Source organism: Octopus sinensis, linkage group LG6 (assembly GCF_006345805.1).
Source record: "Octopus sinensis linkage group LG6, ASM634580v1, whole genome shotgun sequence".
Lineage (NCBI taxonomy): Eukaryota > Metazoa > Mollusca > Cephalopoda > Octopoda > Octopodidae > Octopus > Octopus sinensis.
Window position 1 is genome coordinate 55,483,667 of NC_043002.1, and position 23,649 is coordinate 55,507,315.

Here is a 23,649-nt window from a genome sequence, read left to right on the forward strand (position 1 = left end):
ATCATTCACAATTTCAACGACGTTCAACTCCACAGCGCTACATATAGCCTCAACATATACACCGGAGATTCTCTTTCAATCCGTGCGGATGGGTGAGAGTATACATTGAGTGTAGTGATGGGGCTCCCATTACCATACACATTTGTACCTGTGTGGTAGTCTCCATGTGTATATTCACGCACGGGTATAAATGCAGGGGGTACACGCGCACGGCATGTACGTGTACCCCCTCACATGTACATATGCATGCTAGTTGGGCTCGATATGTGCAACAATGTAATCGCGCCCGCATACATGCATATGGGCGAGTTGCACAATCAAAATACGCACACGTGTGTGTGTGCCTTCCCTGGTTGTGCAATTCACCCATCTGGGTGTGAGTGGGTGTAAGCGTATTGCTGTGGATGTCGAGCTTGATACGTATGTATATGAGTGTGTATTGGGGGGTTGTACGTATTTATTGTGTGCATGTGCTTCGCGCACTTGCGTCCATGTATGGATGAATATATTGGGATTGCTATGTGGGTGTAAATTGGGTATAGAGGGGGGAGTTTTGTCATTGTATGGGTGTAGGTTTCCTTTGTGATGGTGGTTTGTTGGTGATTTTTAATATGTTCTGTATATTTGGGTTAGTTATGTATTATTCTAGTGTGTATAATTGTATACATATGATTGGTGTGAGTGGAGGATATATTTATATGTTGATGGGTGTTATTTAGTGGTGTTTTTATTGAGTTTTGTATGTATGTGTGAATGTTTACGATCCTTTGTTTTTTGTTTTTTATTTGGTATGTTGAATTGACGGATTTTATTTGTGTATTGTCTGTTATAATAAAGTATACACACCCATAACAAATATAAGTGCCCACTTCATTCGCGCGTACCTGGAATTGCATGTGAGCCTCAACATATACACCAAACGGCCGCTCCCGCCCTATACGGACAAATAAACACATACATCCCCAAAAATGGGCGTAATCCCACTCACACCTATCATATGTATACAATTATACACACTAGAATAATACATAACTAACCCAAATATACAGAACATATTAAAAATCACCAACAAACCACCATCACAAATGAAACCTACACCCATACAATGACAAAACTCCCCCCTCTATACCCAATTTACACCCACATAGCAATCCCAATATATTCATCCATACATGGACGCACGTGCGTGAAGCACATGCACACAATAAATACGTACAACCCCCCAATACACACTCATATACATACGTATCAAGCTCGACATCCACAGCAATACGCTTACACCCACTCACACCCAGATGGGTGAATTGCACAACCAGGGAAGTCACACACACACGTGTGCGTATTTTGATTGTGCAACTCGCCCATATGCATGTATGCGGGCGCGATTACATTGTTGCACATATCGAGCCCAACTAGCATGCATATGTACATGTGAGGGGGTACACGTACATGCCGTGCGCGTGTACCCCCTGCATTTATACCCGTGCGTGAATATACACATGGAGACTACCACACAGGTACAAATGTGTATGGTAATGGGAGCCCCATCACTACACTCAATCCGCACGGATTGAAAGAGAATCTCCGGTGTATATGTTGAGGCTTATATGTAGCGCTGTGGAGTTGAACGTCGTTGAAATTGTGAATGAATGGGTGGAGTTGGGAATTGTAACCGGGTGGTGGGCTAGCGTTGCTTAGAATTGGGAATGGAATAGTGTAGTAGTAAGGCAGGTATCGAGAATAGATTTGGGTTACTGCAAGTTGTTTGTTAGAGCTGCTAAGATGAGCTAAAGCTCATAATTGTATATAATAATTTATTATGGTAGTTTTATTAAAGAATCCATTCATAATAAATTTTTTTAAGTAGTGTTGGTTTGCCACGTGGATATAGTTTTTAGTTCCATTTATTCTATTTCTCCATTCATAATTTAAATGACGTTTACTTTCCATGGCGCGTATTCTTTTTTTACATAAGTTATATTTCTATGGTAACGTAATTTTGGTTTGGTTTTTTTAACGGCTAAGAATTTAATTTCACTTCATAATTTGAAACTGACTTGTAAGTATGTATTTTATTTCTCCTTATGTCATATTGTTATTTTTGATATTCTGGTTAATTACGATGTATTTAATGTTGTTTTTTATTGGAGTGTTTATGTATATGAGATTGTGTGTGAGTTTTTAGTTGTATAATTTATTTATCTGTATGAGTGTGGGGTGTGTTAATATTGTTGTATATATCGAGTTTAGTGAGTATGTATATGCGTATATGTGAGGGAGTATATGTATCTGTTGTGTGTGTGTGTTTTGCGTGTGTGTGTGTTTGTGTGTGAATGTGTATATGGGTTTGTTATTTAGGTTTTGGGATGTATGTGTTAATTTGTCTGTGTGGGAGGGAGCGGGTTTTTGGTGTATATTGAGGTTTATAAGTTAGTATAGGTATGTGTATAAGTCGTGGGTCTGTGGTTTACGTGTGTGTTTTTTTGTGTGAATGTTTAGGTTAGGGGGATTGCTATATAGGTTGTTATAGAGTTTAGCAAAGGGAGATTTTATCGTTATATGTTTTTAAGTGTTTTGGTTTATCATGGTTTTTTTTAGGGAATTCGTGGTAATTTGTCTATTTTCGATGTTGGTTGTTTTATTACATTGTTTCATTCATAATTTTTGAGTGGTGTTCGTTTTGCCACGTGAATATTATTTTTAATTCCATTTATTCCATTTCTCCATTCATTATTTTAAAAGATGTTCGTTTCCAGAGCGGTTATACTTTTTATACATATGTTAAGTTCCTTGGTAAAGTAATTTTGTTTGGTGTATATGTTGAGGCTTATATGTATTTGTGGGTGTGTGTGAGTGGGGTGGGTGTTTGTATTTGTTATGGGTGTGTGGTTTACGTGTGTGTATTTGTGTGTGAATGTATAGGTTAAAGGGATTGCTATATAAGTATGTTATAGTGTTTAGTAAAGGGAGGTTTTATCATTTATGTTTTGTGAGTTTAGCTTATCATGGTAGTTTTATAAAAGAATCCATTCATAATTTTTGTGTTTATTTGTCTGTGTGGGGTTGAGTGGGTTTTTGGAGTATATGTTGAGGTTTATATGTATGTATAGGTATGTGTAAGTGGTGTGGGTATTTGTATATGTCGTGGGTGTGTGGTTTACGTGTGTGTATTTGTGTGTGAATGTTTAGGTTAGGGGGATTGCTATATAGGTATGTTATAGAGTTTAGTAAAGGGAGATTTTATCATTATATGTTTTTATGAGTTTTGGTTTATCATGGTAGGTTTAAGGAATTCGTAGTAATTTGTGTCTATTTGCGATGTCTGTTGTTTTATTGCATTGTTTCATTCATAATTTTTAAGTAGTGTTCGTTTTACCAAGTGAATATAATTTTTAATTCCATTTATTCCATTTCTCCGTTCATAATGTATGAAGTGATGGGGTGTGTGTGTGTGTGTGTGGGAGTATGAATAAGTATTGTGTTGAAGTATTTAGCTATTTATTTATAGTTGCCTAGACGTTTTTATGTGTATGTATAGGGATATATATATAGGGGTGTGATTTAGTGTATGTAGTTAGATATGGTATATATAATTAGGTATAGTGTATGGGTGTATATATAGTTTATTATTATATTATATTATTTTTTGTTTGTTTTATATTTTATATTTATATTTTATATTTTATATTTAATTGTTGATAGTTTTTTTAGTTTATATATTGTTTATATATTGATTATATATGGATTATATATAGGTTATATATGGATTATATATTTATATTTTTCATTCATACTTTAATTATTTTAAAATTATTATTTTTATATTTTAAAATATTGATATTTTAGATTGGAAGTCCACCTGAAGATTGTCGATCAAGACAAGAAACAATTGTAGTAGCGGTTTTTTTGACTATTTATTAAAATTTTATGTATTGATTAAGTCTTTCCTTGTTTGTTTTGCAAAATAGTGGTTTTGTCTCTAATAATATTTTATAGATATATATATATATATATATATATATATATATATATATATATATATATATATATAATATATATATATATATATATTATATATATATATATAGATGTATATGTATACATGTATATGTATAGATGTATTTCTATAGATATACAATATGTACAAAGCTTATAATAAAAAAACACTAGGCAGGGTCTCATAGTTTTGTTTGCCCACTCAGTTGTATCTATAAGTTTATCTTTTTCTCTTTGCATATATATATATATACATACATACATACACATATATACATACATATATATATATTTATATATATATATATACACATACATTATATATATATAATATATATATATATATATATATATATATATATATATATATAATATATATATATTATATATATATATATATATGTAATATATACATATATATGTATGTATCGGGTAAAGAATTATTAATTAAATAATTAATAGACTTTACCAAGTACTGAAGTAATCATTTATATACTTACACACACTCACACACACACACACAAACACAAACACACACACACACACACACACACACACACATATATATATATTATATATATATATGCATTTCGTAGATAGAAACTGAAAGAAATCAATCGTATATATATATACGATTCCCTTTGGCACAGGCCGGATGCAACGAGTGATAGCTTCCAACTTTGGTTCAAGATCAGGAATTTCGCAGGAGTGGTAAGTGGATTTCGTCGAACCCATTACATTATTGGTGCTTATTTTATCAACACGGACAGAATAAATGTCCTATTGGTGAGATACATTATAATATAATGTATATAAAATATATATTAAAGATAAAGAAATGAGTGAAGGGAGTTGTAATCCACTCTAAGAACAAAATCAAAAACACAAACAATTGAATATATAATAAAATATTAACACTTTAATGTTTCCATACAAAAATATATTACTCATTTATATAATAAATAATAGAAATGATATTGGCGTATATACATGTGTGTGTGATGTGTGTGTGTGTGTGCGTATGCCTGAAAGTCTTACAAGAATAATGCATTAGAATATATTTTCTTTTCTACTCCAGGCACAAGGACCGGAATTTAGGGTGAGGGAGCTTGTCGATTAGATCGATCCCAGTACGCAAGTGCTACTAAATCTATCGACCTCGAAAGGATGAAAGACAAAGTGTACATCGGCGGAATTTGAACTTAGAACTAAAGCACAGACAAAATAACAATGAGCATTTCGCCCGGTATGCCAACGAATCTGCCAGCCCGCCGCCTTATGTATAATATATATATTAAAGATTAAAAAATAGTATGTAGAATAAGGAAATTAGTAATTTATACAATGAATTAAATAACGTAGATATAGGTGTGTATATTTAAATATATATATAGATATATACATAAGTATATATATAGAAAAACATATTTAGATTGATGCGCCATAGTCCCATTGGTGAAATATATATTGTTTACGATTATAAACGTGATAAGAAAATATAAGATAAAAATTGATGGAAATATTGGTATTTAACGATTAATATAATCGTCGATATGATTATTAAGTGGTGAAGCTAAAACACTTCTACATAATTGAAACGATACACTTGTATCTGATTTTTCTCTAACTGAGATTGTTTACAGAAGTATTAGAACAGGAATTAATTACATAAAGGATTGTAGAGTATTTTGAATGTGGTTTATATTTTCATGAAGTGTATGGAGTGTAATTATGGTAAACCATCGCTGCTGGATTATTGGCACATTGTCCGGTAGCAAAAGACTGTCATCCACTTCGACATTTTGTTTGATGTTTGAAAATATCTGAAATATATGAAAAGAATATTGTAAATTAGGGATAAACATTAATTGATATTAATACACAGACACACACGAAGACCACACACATATACACACACACGCGCGCACACACTTATAAACATACTCGTACGCTTAATATGTTCGACCTCCCAAGAAAGTTCTTAGTCCTCAAAGTATCACGTTATGATACACATACACATACACACGCACGAACGCACACATACACAACACATGTGTGTGTGTATATATATAATGTACGTATGGATATATATATATCTACATATATATATATATATATATATATATATATATATATATAATACATATATATATAATATATTATATATATATATATATATTATATATTATATATATTATATATATATATTATATATATATATGTATATATATATAAGAAAAAGGGACAGGCAACAGGTTGCTTGACCGCATACCGAAAAAAGTAGAAATAGCAGTCAAAAATGCTTATTTCTAATTTCCACAAATGGGAAATTTGTGGAAATTAGAAATAAGCATATTTGACTGCTATTTCTACTTTTTCGGTATGCGGTCAAGCAACCTGTTGCCTGTCCCTTTTTCTATATACAATATATATACTGAACTTTACAGAAGTTCCTGCCGGTAATCGGCTATATTTACATACCGAATTCTACCAGTAAATAATTGTGGTCTTTTTTTAAAAACCATTATAGAAATTATTACCCATTATTATATATATATATATATATATATATATATATATATATATATATATATTATATATATATATATATATATATATATATATATAATATATACATATATATATATATATATCTAATATATATAGATACATATATATATATATATATATGAATTCACGTGAAATCTCACGCAGATGAGATACAATCATGGCAAATGAAACCTTTACCCCAAGATTCAATGCGACAGAGACATTTACACAGATTAAGAATCACATTTCCTAATACTAACTATATACACACACGTAGTATACGATATATGCTACTAAGAAATATAGAAACTCATGGATGCACACGTATATCTGATAGAAAACATTTTGATAGACTAAGTTACGTTGTTAAATTTGAACGGTTCAAAATTATTCTAATTGTAGTATTTACTTGAAATAATTAGACATTCTATGCTGGTTACATTTCTACGCATTGTTGTCAACTTAAAAGCGCCATATAATTGAGGAAATAGCGGATGGGGTAACCTGATTATCCTCTGCACGTAACACTTTACAATAGAAATCTTAAGCAAGAAAAAAAACCTGAAGAGATTTAAGTTGTAATCGTATGGTAACTATGGAAGGCAAGAACGCTTTGAAATGATTCTATATTTCTCCAAAGCAATCTAAAGAATGGAACCATTAATCTTTGACAACAGTTTCTTTAAATAAACTAACCATAGCTTCCCAGATGAATTCTACGAGTAATATTTAAAATAATCATCCAGGGAGAAGTATGAGGAAAATAATTCTTACCGGTAAATCCAGGAAAAGTATCGTATCAACCAAGTAATAAAGCGTTTGTTTTAAATAACAATAAAATATGGCATCAGATGTGGGAGTGAGTTTAGAACAAGCAGCGGGATAATGACACTCTGTCTGTATACGTTTGGCAGGGGCACACAGCCTATCATATTCTCTTTTCCTCTGATTCTTCAACACAGTAACATATTGACTGAGGGTTGCAGACATATTGGATAGAGCAATCTGTAATAAAGTATTGTGAGAAGCATGAATTTTATTCGACAATGATTGAGATTTCTTATAAAATATAGAATCGAGTCTAGACAGAAAGTGTATAAATATTTCAAGAAAAGGTGTTTGATAATATGTCCATACCTTGACTAAGTCTGTCTGCGCGATGGTGATATTGTGTTGAATGTAGAGCTGAGGGAATGTAAGTTCTGTCCGGTTGAGTAGCATATGAATAAAGTGAGGACAGCTTACCGCAGAAGCCATTGGAGTGTTGTGGCACTGTAGAAAAACACGTGACATATTATGAGCCTGAGATTTGGACAGATAGGATTAGAAAACAACGGAGTAGAAGTCCGTTTACATGGAACTAGTCGTTATAAATATTGATATTTACGAGAACATTATTTATATGATAGGTAATATATTATTGGAGTGGCATAACAAGAAGTGATAATAATAATAAAATAAAAAAATTAATAACAATAATAGTAGTAGTAGTAGTCGTAGTTGTTGTTGTTGTAGTAGTTGTAGTAGTAGTAGTAGTAATTATAATTATAATAACATTAATAATGCTAATAATAACAACAACAACAACAACAATAATAATAATAATAATAATAATAATAATAATAATAATAATAATAATAATAATAATAATAATAAAGATGGGCTACAGCAAATATTCTGCTCAATATCACAGATTTGCTTGTCAGTTGTTTGACCTTAACCAGTTGAGCATGTCCGTTAATGGCTGACGATATGTGCATCTCTGATTAGAAACAGAAGAAATGGGGGAGCATCATATTGAAAGGAATTTTTAGAGGTTTGGATAATTCACCTTTGGAAACAGGGGTGGTTCGTAGAACATCCTTAAACAATCCTTATTCAGGGACCTTTTGAGCAGGATGGGTTACTTGACCGGAAGAAAATTCTAACTGGGCCCCACCTGTAAGTTCATGCGCTGTTTATCTTGTTATGAGATCACCATGTCACGCACATATGGTTGTGATGCATGTGCCTGGTGAACACTTATCAGTCGGGTAGTCATGATACGTATACTGGGCTTCGTTTATGTTACCCCAGTGTTACGTTGATGGCATGCACTGCTCTAACACTCAATGATGATGATAATAATAATAATAATAATAATAATAATAATAATAATAATAATAATAATAATAATAATAATAATAATAATAATAAAAGAAGAAGAAGAAGAAGAAGAAGAAGAAGGACAACAACAACAACAACAACAACAACAACAGCAACAACAAGAATAACAATAATAATAACAATAATATATGAATGAATAAATGTAAACTTACAAAAGAATGCAAAGTAGTGTTCACGGCTATTGAGGCCCTGCGAGCCGCCTCCAGCTGAGATTTTATGTTATTTATTGGTATCGCTGTAGGTTTTATCGATGCTCCTTGGATGAATGAAGTCCAGACTGAGATACATAGGACCAATACATATTGCCAGTCTACGGGAAAATGGAAAAAAATACCATTAAGGAACATTTAGAAGGAAAGGGAGACATTGAAGGAATTGTTATTATTAAAAAGAAATAACTCGATAAGTCGCTGTTAGTTTTTCACGTGTAGTAAACAATGAGCTGAACATTTTGGAACTCAATAAACGATATTCACAAATATTTAACATATTTCCACTAAATATAAACCATAAGTTCTTGTGTAGTGTGTTAAAGAGAAGTGAATAGATATTTGGCTGAGTGGAGGAAGGCCACGTTTTAAGTGTTTTGTTGTTGTTTTGTTCTACCATAGGAATTGAGTGCGATAAGTAAATAATAGAACTAAAAACAATGTACTGCAATGTTGTATTCAGCAGTGATAAAAATAGAAATATTCAAATTAGGGAAAGATGCGATATTTTATATATGACAGGAAAGACGAGGCTATTTAAAAGCACTTATACACATATATAGAGGCATATCAAGATATATATATATATATATATATATATATATAGATAGGTAGATAGAAAGAGATAGATAGATAGATAGATAGATATATAGATAGATAGATAGATAGATAGATAGATAGATAGATAGATAGATAGATAGATAGATAGATAGATAGATAGATAGATTGTCCGGGATATACATATATATACATATGTGCATGAAAGATTTTGTGCGTTTCTGTGTGCATGTGTGTGTGTGCGTGTGTATGTATGTATGTGTGTGTGCCATTGTCCCTCCCCCTTGAGTTCCGCTTGACGACCAATGCTTGTAAATTAACAGTTCACTAAAAATTTAGCAACAGAATAAGTACATAGCTTTCAGAAATAAATCATCAGGTTAGTACATTCGGCAAAAAATTCTTCATGGTCGTGCCACAGCATCGCCGCAAACTAGCGACTAGAACAAGTAAAGGCAGAAGATATATATATATATATATATATATATGTATATATATATATATATATACATACTGTTGGAAAGACGATTACTTTCTTGTATGTTTTTAACAATTACTTTTTCATGACATTATAACCTTTAATCTACTCAAGATATTCTTGGCCTGAAGTTTAACCGTCGGTATACGCCTCATTTCGATTTACCATTTATGAGCTTTCAGTCGCCAGGAAACACATGTAGCCCGGATTTTCCTTCTCCATTCTGTAATTCTTGTATTGTTTTTGGTAAACTCGGCAAACCTTGTCGCCTACGGTGGAATATAAAAACAAATTTTCTCCTCGCATCGTTTTTCGATAAAGAAAAATAATCCTCAACCTTCCGTCTCAATACACCACTATTGTTCTGAAAGTTGTTTTCTTATATTTACTGCGAATTGCTTGAAGCTAACTGTCTTCCTACACCTCGATGTCCCGAATTTACACGTATGTGTCCGTGTGTGTTTCTATGTATGTATGTGCTTATGTATGTATGTATGTATGTAGTGTATGTATGTATGTATGTATGTATGTATGTACATAATGCCGACCTCATACTTACAGTTATTCATTTTTGTGTGACTTTTCGTTATGAGAGGTTTTGAGAGAAACGTCAAGTTGTAGTTCCTTTGCTTGTTACGAATTATTGTGTTTAAGTGACGATGGAATATCGGCTTATATAGTGGTTTTAGCAGTGATAGATTTGGAAAATCCCATTCTATGTGATGGCCTTCACGACGCTGGAAGATATCATTTTCCTTTCCGTATTGTTTAGATTTAGTTTACGAAAATTGCTCGCTTTCATTTCTGGCGGAAGTTGAAGCTTGTACTAATATTTTACTTTCAGTGTGACAGAGATTTATGTTTACGGGAAGAGGAAAGCTTTTATGAAATGAACAATTTTTATCACAGTATATAGGTCACAGTCCAATTGCTAGTAGGTTACTTTCACTTAACGGGAAATAACCGAGCGGGAATAGTGAGTTACAGTTTCAGGTTAGAAATCGTTGTTACTATCGACGTCGCCAATGGCGTCGTCCTCATCATCATCTCCATCATCATCTTCACCACCACCACAACCACCAGAACCACCACCCACCACCATCACCACCCACCACCACCACCACCACCACCACCATCACCACACCACCACCTCCACCATCACCACCACCAGAGTGAGATAACGAAACCAATCACTCAGACCTCGTATAACTCCCTCAATCACAACTCACATACATTCAGAAATCAAAGGTGTAATATCCCAAAAAACGAATACACGAACTATTGAAAATAATTTACAAACCAACAATACCGACAGTCACAAATGGAGAAATGTTCTTACGAGGAGGGGAAGGAGGAGGAGGAGGAAGGAGATACGAAACAGAAAAAACAGCATCAATATAAGTATATGGCAAGAACAGAGACCTAGGACTAGATAATAAAATCCTTGTTGCAAGCGCCTGGTTCTCCGTCGGTTATGACGACGAGTGTTCCAGATGATACAATCAAACGAACAGAGTGTTCATGAAATTAACGTGCATGCGGCTGAGTACTCCACAGACACATGATACACTTAACGTAATTCTGAAGGAGATTCAGTATGATTTAGAATGCGGTATGGCTGACCCCTACTGAATTGCGGAAACAACACAACAGTTATAACTCAGGAATAGCAAACATAGACATTCACCAATGTGACTCTCTCAATCCTTTCTTCGAAGCACAAACGTAAAGGATTTGGTCTTCAAAAGCCCAACCATCAACACCATGCGTCAACAAAAATCCTCAAGAAATAATTAGAACGATAAACTCACTTATCACCACCACCCAGAATTTTCCGTAAAACCTGTGGAAATAGCTGATCACAATTTGAATTAGGCAAAGTTACAACCACTTAGAATATCCGAGAGATAAAGACGGATATAATTGCGAAAAAAAAAATCTCTTATGTTACGTAATCTGGTCTAGTCTTAAGGGAAACTACATTGGTTAAACCGGAATCTTCTTGGGTGAAAGAGAGAACATACACACACTTTATCCCGACCAAAGGGAAATCCCACTTAGTGAAAATTAACTAATTTGCGATAACAAATTTTTTTTTTCCTGTTTCTCTTTGCTTAAGTGACAATCCAATACATATTTTAAAAATTGAGAAGTATTTTTTAAAAATAAATTCTCCAAAATTAACTTTGCTTTAAAAGACTATATATCACTGGAAAATGTCCACGCCTACACTCGCATATCACGCCCGTACATAGACAACCATGTACATCATGAAAATCGCTTGCGTTTTCATTTTATCACGGGGCCTTTTGTACGGATGTAATTTTCTCTCCTTCATATTCCACATCATATTCCACATCAGCTATCTCAACAAGAATTTGCAGAAAAAATAAAGAAAACAAATCAGGGAGTGACTTTCAGCCTTGTTAGGTATCTCTTGAGATCCTTAGGTTGATGCTTTTGAGGACCAGTCCTTTCTCTTCGTGCTTCGAAATGTGGATGTATTCTCTCGCCATATCGCGGTCCGCCTATCGGGTTTATTATTTAAGCTTACGATGAATCCCCTGTGATGTTGTTTTGCATGTATAATTAAAATAAAATATACAAATTATAAGATTAGTAGAAAAATATATACAGTACGGTATTGTTTCTACTACGCAGAATTTTCACCTATAGCGTAGGGTTTTAGAACATAAAACCCACAATAGTTGCGGGATTGCTGCATATATATATATATATAGGAAGAATACGATTGACAATTGTATCAAATTATAACACTAGAAATATACATAAATAAACCAAATTACAGAAACATATTAAAAATCACCAACAAACCACCATCACAAATGAAACCTACACCCATACAATGACAAAAACTCCCCCCTTCTATACCCATTTACACCCACATAGCAATCCCAATATATTCATCCATACATGGACGCCACGTTGCGTGAAGCACATGCACACATAAATACGTACAACCCCCCAATACACACTCATATACATACGTATCAAGCTCGGACATCCACAGCATACGCTTACACCCACTCACACCAGATGATTGAATGCACAACCAGGAAGTCACACACACACGTGTGCGTATTTTTGATGTGCAACTCGCCCATATGCATGTATGCGGGGCGCGATTACATTGTTGCACATATCGAGCCCAACTAGCATGCATATGTACAGTGAGGGGGTACACGTACATGCCGTGCGCGTGTACCCCCTGCATTATACCCGTGCGTGAATATACACATGGAGACTACCACACAGGTACAAATGTGTATAGTAATGGGAGCCCCATCACTACACTCAATGTATACTCTCAACCCATCCGCACGGATTGAAAGAGAATCTCCGGTGTATATATGTTGAGGCTTATATGTAGCCGCTGTGGAGTTGAACGTCGTGAAATTGCAAAATTGAATGAATGGGTGGAGTTGGGATTTGTAACCGGGTGGTGGGCTAGCGTTGCTTGGAATTGGGAATGGAATAGTGTAGTAGTAAGGCAGGTATCGAGAATAGATTGGGTTTACTGCAAGTTGTTTGTTAGAGCTGCTAAGATGAGCTAAAGCTCATAATTGTATATAATAATTTATTATGGGTAGTTTTATTAAAGAATCCATTCATAATAAAATTTTTAAGTAGTGTGGTTTGCCAGTGGATATAGTGTTAGTTCCATTTATTCTATTTCTCCATTCATAATTTTAAATGACGTTTACTTTCCATGGCGCGTATTCTTTTTTTACATAAGTTATATTTCTATGGTAACGTAATTTTGGTTTGGTTTTTTTAACGGCTAAGAATTTAATTTCACTTCATAATTTGAAACTGACTTGTAAGTATGTATTTATTTTCTCCTTATGTCATATTGTTATTTTGATATTCTGGTTAATTACGATGTATTTAATGTTGTTTTTTATTGGAGTGTTTATGTATATGAGATTGTGTGTGAGTTTTAGTTGTATAATTTATTTATCTGTATGAGTGTGGGTGTGTAAATATTGTTGTATATATCGAGTTTAGTGAGTATGTATATGCGTATATGTGAGGGAGTATATGTATCTGTTGTGTGTGTGTGTTTTGCGTGTGGTGTGTGTTTGTGTGTGAATGTGTATATGGGTTTGTTATTTAGGTTTTGGGATCATGTGTTAATTTGTCTGTGTGGGGAGGGAGCGGGTTTTTGGTGTATATTGAGGTTTATAAGTTAGTATAGGTATGTTATTAAGTCGTGGGTCTGTGGTTTACGTGTGTGTTTTTTGTGTGTGAATGTTTAGGTTAGGGGATTGCTATATAGGTTTGTTATAGAGTTTAGCAAAGGGAGATTTTATCGTTATATGTTTTTTAAGTGTTTTGGTTTTCATGGTTTTTTTTTAGGGAATTCGTGGTAATTTGTCTATTTTCGATGTTGGTTTTTTTATTACATTGTTTCATTCATAATTTTGAGTGGTGTTCGTTTTTGCCACGTGAATATTATTTTTAATTCCATTTATTCCATTTCTCCATTCATTATTTTAAAAGATGTTCGTTTCCAGAGCGGTTATACTTTACTTTTATACATATGTTAAGTTCCTTGGTAAAGTAATTTTGTTTGGTGTATATGTTGAGGCTTATATGTATTGTGGTGGGTGTGTGTGAGTGGGGTGGGTGTTTGTATTGTTATGGGTGTGTGGTTTACGTGTGTGTATTTGTGTGTGAATGTATAGGTTAAGGGATTGCTATATAAGTATGTTATAGTGTTTAGTAAAGGGAGGTTTTATCATTTAGGTTTGTGAGTTTTAGCTTATCATGGTAGTTTTATAAAGAATCCATTCATAATTTTTGTGTTTATTGTCTGTGTGGGGTTGAGTGGGTTTTTGGAGTATATGTTGAGGTTTATATGTATGTATAGGTATGTGTAAGTGGTGTGGGTATTTGTATATGTCGTGGGTTGTGTGGGTTTACGTGGTGTGTATTTGTGTGTGAATGTTTAGGTTAGGGGATTGCTATATAGGTATGTTATAGAGTTTAGTAAAGGGAGATTTTATATTATCATTATATGTTTTTTATGAGTTTTGGTTTTATCATGGTAGGTTTGTAAGGAATTCGTAGTAATTTGTGTCTATTTGCGATGTCTGTTGTGGTTTTATTGCATTGTTTCATTCATAATTTTAAGTAGTGTTCGTTTTACCGAGGAATATAATTTAATTCCATTTATTCCATTTCTCCGTTCATAATTTAAGTGATGTCCGTTTTCTAGAGCGTGAATGTGGGTTGTATGTGTGTGTGTGTGGGAGTATGAATAAGTATTGTGTTGAAGTATTTAGCTATTTTATTTATAGTTGCCTGACGTTTTTATGTGTATGTATAGGGATATATATATAGGGGTGTGATTTGATTAGTGTATGTAGTTAGATATGGTTATATATAATTAGGTATATGTGTATGGTGGTATATATAGTTTATTATTATATATTTATTACTTTTTTGTTTTGTTTTATATTTTATATTTTATATTTTATATTTTATATTTAATTGTTGATAGGTTTATTTTAGTTATATATTGTTTATATATTGATTATATAGGGATTATATATAGGTTATTGGATTATATATTTATTTTTTTCATTCATACTTTATTATTTTAAAATTATTATTTTATATTTTAAAATATTGATATTTTAGATTGGAAGTCCACCTGAAGATTGTCGATCAAGACAAGAAACAATGTAGTGGCGGTTTTTTTGACTATTTATTAAATTTTATGTATTGATTAAGTCTTTCCTTGTTGTTTTGCAAAAAATAGGGGTTTTGTCTCTAATATATTTATAATATTTTACTATAAAATTGGATTAATTCCTGAATCTGATTTTTCCTGTAAATTTGGATTTATTTCCCTAATTTATTATTTATAGATATATATATATATATATATATATGTTAATTACACATATATAATATACATGTATATAGATATATCTATATATAATACATTGTGAATATGTATCATACACACACACACCATACACACACATATATATTATATATAATATATATATATATATATATATATATGTATATACTATGTATGTATGTATGTATTATGTATGTATGTATGTATGTATGTATGTATTGTATGTATGCCTATATATAGCGAGACAATAGTTTCACTTTCATTGTTTCAGTATGAAACCGAAAACTATTAAAGTAAATTAACTGACATAAAAAGAGGAGATATTACTGTTTCACTTCTGGACTCACAATACTGAAATAACTGAAAGATAATATTGCTGTGGACTCGCACTAGCAAGAAGCTAACAGTTTTTACACACACATAGACATAATATATATATACATGTATATACGACTGATTTCTTTCAGTTTCTATCTACAAAATCCACTGAGAAGGCTTTGGTTTGTCTCAGACTTAAGCAGAGGACACATGCCAAGTCACCACACAGTGGGACTGAACCCAGGACTATGTGTCGTGGAACCAAGTTTGTTACCACACAGCCACAGCAGTACATATGTATATGTGTCTGTGTATGTTTATGTGTATGTGTCTATGTGTGTGTATGGATGTATGTAGCATGTTATATATGTGATATATATATATATATAATATATATTATATGTACTTAGTACATGTACATTTATATATATATACATCTTCACATATACTGTAGACTAGATCTATATATATATACATATAATATTATAAGTATACATATACAACTATATATATAATGTATATAGAACATCTAATATATATATATATATATATACTATATATATATATATATATATATATATATATATACCAATTAAGGACTGAACACGAAAAGGGACAGTCAACATGCTAGATATAGACGTCCAAAATCGCCATTCACCACAAAAAGATATTTTCTCAGATCAAACTCAACACAAACACATAGCAATAAACAAGTGAAAATATACGAAATAAAATAATTACCCATGTACTAATTAGTTTCAGCTGTTATTTTCCGCAAGGAAAACTGCAGCCATCATCAGCATGGTCCGTTATAAAGGTAATTTGCTGGACTAGATTGCAAACACGATACCGAACTATCGCGTTCATGGAGTTCAGCCTATTACATTTGAATATATCTTTCAAATGCCTTTACTTTGGCGCGTTTGAAACCCGAGAAAACTAGCCTGCAGCTAATAATTAGCAGCAGTTAATTTATCGGTTAGAGAACATATTTATTTATATAAAATTAATTAAGGGTAGAATTGATATTTATCAATTAAGACAGTGGTCTAGCATATAAAAAAAGAATCCGAAGATTAAAATATTTATATATTACCATGCATCCTATTCCAGCAATTACATTTATAAGGACCATGCTGATGATGGCTGCCGTTTTCTTGCGGAAAATAACAGCTGAAACTAATTAGTACCATGGGTAATTATTTTATGTCGTATATTTTTTCGATGGTTTATTGCTATGGTTTTGCGTTGAGTTGTGATCTGAGAACATAACTTTTGTGGTGAATGGCATTTGACGGGTCTATATCTAGAATGTTTGGGACTGTCCACTTTTCGTGTTCAGTCTTAATTGGTATATATAAAATTTTAATCTTCGGATTCTTTTTTAATATGCTAGACCACTGGTCTTAATTGATAAATATCAATTTCTAGCCTTTTAATATTTTATATAAATAAATATGTTCTCTAACCGATACATTACTGCTGCTAATTATTAGCTGCAGGCTATTTTTCTCGGGTTTTCAACGCGCCAAAGTAAAGCATTGAAAGATATATTCAAAGTATAGGTGAACTCCATGCACGCGATATTCGGTATCGTGTTTGCATCTAGTCCAGCAAATTACATTTATAACGGACCATGCTGATGATGGCTGCAGTTTTCCTTGCGGAAAAAACAGCTGAAACTAATTAGTACATGGGTAATTATTTATTTCGTATATTTTTCACTTGTTATGCTATGGTTTGTGTGTGAGTTTGATCTGAGAACAAATTCTTTGTGGTGAATGGCGATTTGACGTCTATATCTAGCATGTTGACTGTCCACTTTTCGTGTTCAGTCCTTAATTGGTATATATAAATATTTTAATCTTCGGATTCTTTTTTAAATATGCTAGACCACTGGTCTTAATTGATAAATATCAATTTCTACCCTTAATTAATTATATATATATATATATATATATATATATATATATATATATATATATATATATATATATATATATATATACAGATGTGTGCAGATGTAAACTATATATATATATTTTATGTATGTATGTATGTATGTAAGTATGTATGTATGTATGAATTTTTCTGTGTGTTTCTCCCCAAACCATTGCTTGACAACTGATGTTGGTGTGTTTACGACCCCGTTAGCTAGCGATTCGGCAATAGGCCTAAATAATAGTCTTCCAAAGAATAAGTCCTGCGTTCGATTTGCTCGACTAAAGGCAAAATAATGAGAGTAATAAGTAAAAGAACACAAGAAACACATATGTATTACATTAGTCTGTTTGTGTGAGTGCGCGCGATTGTGAGAATGAGTGTGTGTGTGTGTGTAAGGGAGAGAGAGAGAAAGAGAGAGAGAGAGAGATATGAAGACAGCATAGACAAAGAGATAAGTACGATATTAAAATAGAAATATCTTTTAACAGCGAATTTGTCAGTAGGAGAGAGAAAGAGAGAAGAAAGAAAACAAATGGAAAACGAATCGGCCTTACTTGTGAAAACGTATACCCTACGACAAATAATGCGACTGCATTAAGAATGGGAAAAACCCATCACGTCGGGCTTTAATAATATAAAATGATAATCTTTGGTGCCATTTCACCAATATTTCTCGAAGATAAACAACTTTTACATGTCAGAGAATATCCGCACGGTAAACTTCGGACGTCGCTCCCCACGCGTTGTCAAAACAGCGAGAGGAAATAAACAACTTTCTCGATACGACGATTCCATACTAATTTTGTTCTTTAGAAGATTTCTATAGCTCCGCTTAGCGAATTGATTCCTAGAAATATATGTGTACTTATCAATTAATTCGTCCATTTCTTGAAATTCTGGCCTAAACTCGAAATTTGAAGACTGAGACTTGTGTTCCGTTTGAACTCTCACCGTGCGGGAATGTATGATTGACAAGCAGCGTCAGTATCTAGTAATCCCATGCGAGAGGTTTTTTGTGCCATCTCGTTGCCACGTTTGGCAATGCCTGGACTTAATTCGCAGGAAATTTTTCCTCTTTACGAAATAAAACTATCCAAGAAAATGTGTTTTCTTTTTATTTTCTAAATGAAAATTAATGAAAATTTCCACTTTTATATATCATGACGCTTATCTGACCAGCTCTCTTCGATTTTTATATGAAAATAACTCAAAAAATGCCCTCTTCATGACAATCATTTTCAACTCAAATCGAGTGACAGTGCTGCAGCGCATTGAATTAGAACAAGTCGGAAGGAGAACGGGACAAAATTTGTGAATGATTGGAATTACGAGAGAGATTGAGATAATGTCCTGTAATATGTAAGAATGGGAATTTGATGAAGAATATATGAGAAAGATGTTCACATCCAGTATACAATGAATACTTCTGGATAATGAATATCATGAAATCACAAATATTGATGACGAACATGGCTGGATAATGAACATTGTGCGATAGTAAACAGAGTACGATGGTGAGCTCTGTTAGATGATGTACACTATCTGATAATGAGACTGACTGATAGGTAACACTATTGGATTGTGAACACTGCAGGACAATGAGCATTGTAGCAAAGTAGACACTGTTAGATAACGAGCAACGTAGGATGGTTAACATTGTTGTATAATGTACGTTGTTGGATTGTGAGAAATGTTAGATAATGAATGCTTTAGGATTGTAAATAACGTTAGATAATGGGCATTGGTTTGTGGTGAACACTGATTCATGATGAACGTAGCTTGTTAGGAAACATGATAATGAACACTGGCGGATAATGAACGTCGCAGGTTAGTGGACTGAGTTTGTCAGTGAACACAGATATGCAGCGGAGACTCTTGGAGAATGTACGTATTTAAATATTGAATAACATGAATAGACATTCTTGGAAAATGATCCCTGTTGGATAGTGGTCTGTCTTGAACATTGAATGCTGTTCGTTAGTAAACAGTGTTGGGTAATAAACACTGTAGAATAGTGAACATTGTTGGGTCGTGAACAGCATTAGATGAGGATCTCTATTAGATGTTAGAAAATAAATACTGTTGCTTAATAGAAACTGTTGGATAATGAACAGTATTCAGTTATATACACTGTAAAATAGTAAGATTCTTAGATTGTGAACGCAGATGAACGGTAAATTCTTGGGGCTATGAACAATGTTGGATAATGAACGCTGTTGGATAGTAATCATTACTGAATTGTGATTCGTATGAACACAACATAGTGAACACTGCTGGATAATGAACACTACTGGGTCATCAACATTGCTGGGTGGCTAAGCATTTTGTCCAAAGTGCTTCTGATTCTGTCACCTTACCGGCTCCGTGTCTACATTCTGATAATTCTTGGGCATTCATCTAAGAAGAAGTGGGAGAGCTGAGAGAATCCTTGCTCTAACCAACATTTTACTAAAAGGTAGACGCTCCAGATTATTTATGCTTCAGAATATATCGGTGCACAAATATTAATGACCTCATAGTAATATACGGTATCTGGATGAAACTACATAGGCATTATAAGCGATTTGTAGGCACGTTATGCATAACGAAATAACACGGGCCTACACAATTCATTAATATTTGCATTCCAGCCCCAGAAATGCGTTTAATATGTAAATTGGTATATACAAAAACTTAACACCAGTGTATGCTGGTGGTGATGATGATGGTGATGACGATGACGGCGACATCGATGACAAAGCACAACGGGAACAAGAAGGATAAGCATGATGAAAAGGATATTTATGATGGGCTCCAGCGAAATATTTCCGTGCCTGACTCCAGTACGCATGCATTTGCGTGTCAATCGTATTCTTCCATATATATATATGCAGGAATCCCGCAACTATTGTGGGTTTTACGTTCTAAAACCCTACGCTATAGGTGAAAATCTGCGTAGTAGAAACAATACCGTACTGTATACTATTTTTCTACTGATCTTATAATTTGTACATATTTATTTTATATACATGCAAAACAAACATCACAGGGGATTCATCGTAAGCTTAATAATAACCCGATAGGCGGACCGCGATATGGCGAGAGAATACATCCACATTTCGAAGCACGAAGAGAAAGGACCTGGTCCTCAAAAGCATCAACCTAAGGCTCTCAAGAGATACCTAACAAGGCTGAAAGTCACTCCTGATTTGTTTTCTTTATTTTTTTCTGCAAAAGCTTGTTGAGATAGCTGATGTGGAATATGATGTGGAATATGAAGGAGAGAAAATTACATCCACGTACAAAAAGGCCCCGTGATAAAATGAAAAAGCAAGCGATTTTTATGATGTACATGGTGTCTATGTAGGGGTGTGGATATACGGGTGCAGGCGTGGACATGGTCAGGGGATATATAATCACACATACACACACACACACACTCAAACACACACTCACACATAGACATAGACATACACACACACATACACACACACACACAAACACAAACTCACACATACATACAATTCTCCTACTAATATGTGTATAATGAAAAAACGAGTAGCAGAACTAGAAAGAAATCGTTGAGAGTAGAAGTGAAAATGTCAAAATCCCGTTTCACCAAACCTTCAAAAAAAAAAGCAATAAAAAGAAAAGGTAAGCATGGAAGAGAAACGGAAAGTTTTTCAGTTTAGAGTCGTTTTCAGCTCTTAAGAAATATTTCGAGACCGAGGTAAAAAAATAAATATTTTCTCTTTTGTTCATTATTGTTTTTTAAAGCAAAGTTAATTTTGGAGAACTTACTTTTATAAAATGCTCCTCAATTTTTCAAAAATATATTGGATTGTCTTTTAAGTGAAGAATAATGTGTGTGTGTGTTCTCTCTTTCACCCAAGGAGATTCCGTTTAACCAATGTAGTATTTCTAAAGACTAGGCCAGATTATGTAACATATGAGATTTCTTGTTTCACAATTAATATCCGACTTTATCTCTCGGATATTTCTAAGAGGTTGTAACTTGGCCTAATTCATATTCTGCAACAGCTATCTCTACAGGTTTTTACGGAAAATTCGGATAGGTGATGGATAAGTGAGTTTATCCTTTCTAAATATTTCTTGAGGATTTTTGGTTGACGCATGGTGTTGATGGTTGAACTTTTGAAGACCAAGTCCTTTACGTTTGTGCTTCAAAGAAAGGATTGAGAGAGTCTCATTGGTGAATGTCTATATATTTGCCATTCTTGAGTCATAACTGATGAGTTGTACCTGCAATTCAGAAGAGGTCAGCCTTATCACATTCTTTAAATTACTGAATCTCCTTCACAGTTACGTTTAATTTACACGTGTCTGTGACGGATTCGGTCAGCGGAGCAGAAACGTCAGATGCGTAAAGCTAGAGCCGCCTGCACCAGTAGCACGGCCCCTACCCACTTCTGCCCCACCTGTGGGAGGGGCTTCCTTGCCCGGATTGGCCTCACCAGCCACCTCAGGTCTCATGGCGTCAGTTCCATCAGATGATGTCAGTTGGTCATCTTCGAACCGAAGGACGAACATTATTATTATTATTAATTCCATAAACAGTCTGTTAGGTTGATTCTCGTCGTCATAACTATCATCTAGTCGTAGGTTTCTGTTCTTGCCATATTCTTATATTGATGCTGTTTCTTCTGTTTCTTTCTCCCCTTCTTCCTCCTCCTAAGCACCTTTCTCCATTTGTGACTGACGGTATTGTTAGTTGTAAATTATTTTCAATAGATTATGTATTCGTTTTTTGGGATGTTAGACCCTTGATTTCTGAATGTATGTGAGTTGTGAGTGAGGGAGTTATACGATGTTTGAGTGATTAGTTTCTTTATGGTAGTGGTAGTGGTGGTGGTGGTGGTGGTGGTGAAGATGATGGTGTTGGTGTGGTGGTGGTGGTGGTGATGGTGGTGGTGGAGGTGATGGTGGTGGTGGTGGTGGTGGTGGTGGTGGTGGTAGTGATGGTGGTGGTGGAGGTGATGGTGGTGGTGGTGGTGGTGGTGGTGGGTGGTAGTGATGGTGGTGGTGGAGGTGATGGTGGTGGTGGTGGTGGTGGTGGTGCTGCTGCTGCTGCTGCTTATGCTGCTGCTGCTGTTGTTGGTGGTGGTGGTCGTCGTGGGGGTGAAGATGATGATGGAGATGATACACATGATGATGATAATGATAATGACGACGAAGACGTTGGCGACGGCGATAGTAACAACGATTTGTAACATGAAACTGTAACTCACTATTTCCCGCTCGGTTATTTCCCGATAAGCGAAAGTAACCTACTAGCAATTGGACTGTGACCTATATACTGTGATAAAAATAGTTCATTCATAAAAGCTTTCCTCTTCCCGTAAACCTAAATCTGTCACACTGAAAGTAAAATATTAGCACAAGCTTCAACTTCCGCCAGAAATGAAAACGAGCAATTTTCGTAAACTAAATTTATATAATAGATAAAGGAAGATGATATCTTCCAGCTTCATGAAGGCCATCACATAGAATGGGATTTTTCAAACCTATCACTGCTAAAACCACTATATAAGCCG

General features: G+C 33.9%; 1 protein-coding gene and 1 long non-coding RNA gene across 3 annotated transcripts in view; both read right to left on the bottom strand.

Moving 5' to 3' along the window:
- Window positions 1-23,649, bottom strand: part of LOC118763923 — a 226,171-nt gene that overhangs the window by 115,526 nt on the left and 86,996 nt on the right. The gene's annotated exons all lie outside the window — the stretch shown is intronic.
- On the bottom strand, window positions 7,424-8,991 carry LOC118763928. Its single transcript, XR_004999697.1, has 3 exons — window positions 8,865-8,991; window positions 7,684-7,818; window positions 7,424-7,551 (listed from the first exon to the last, which is right to left on the bottom strand). It is a non-coding gene; the product is annotated as an uncharacterized LOC118763928 (long non-coding RNA).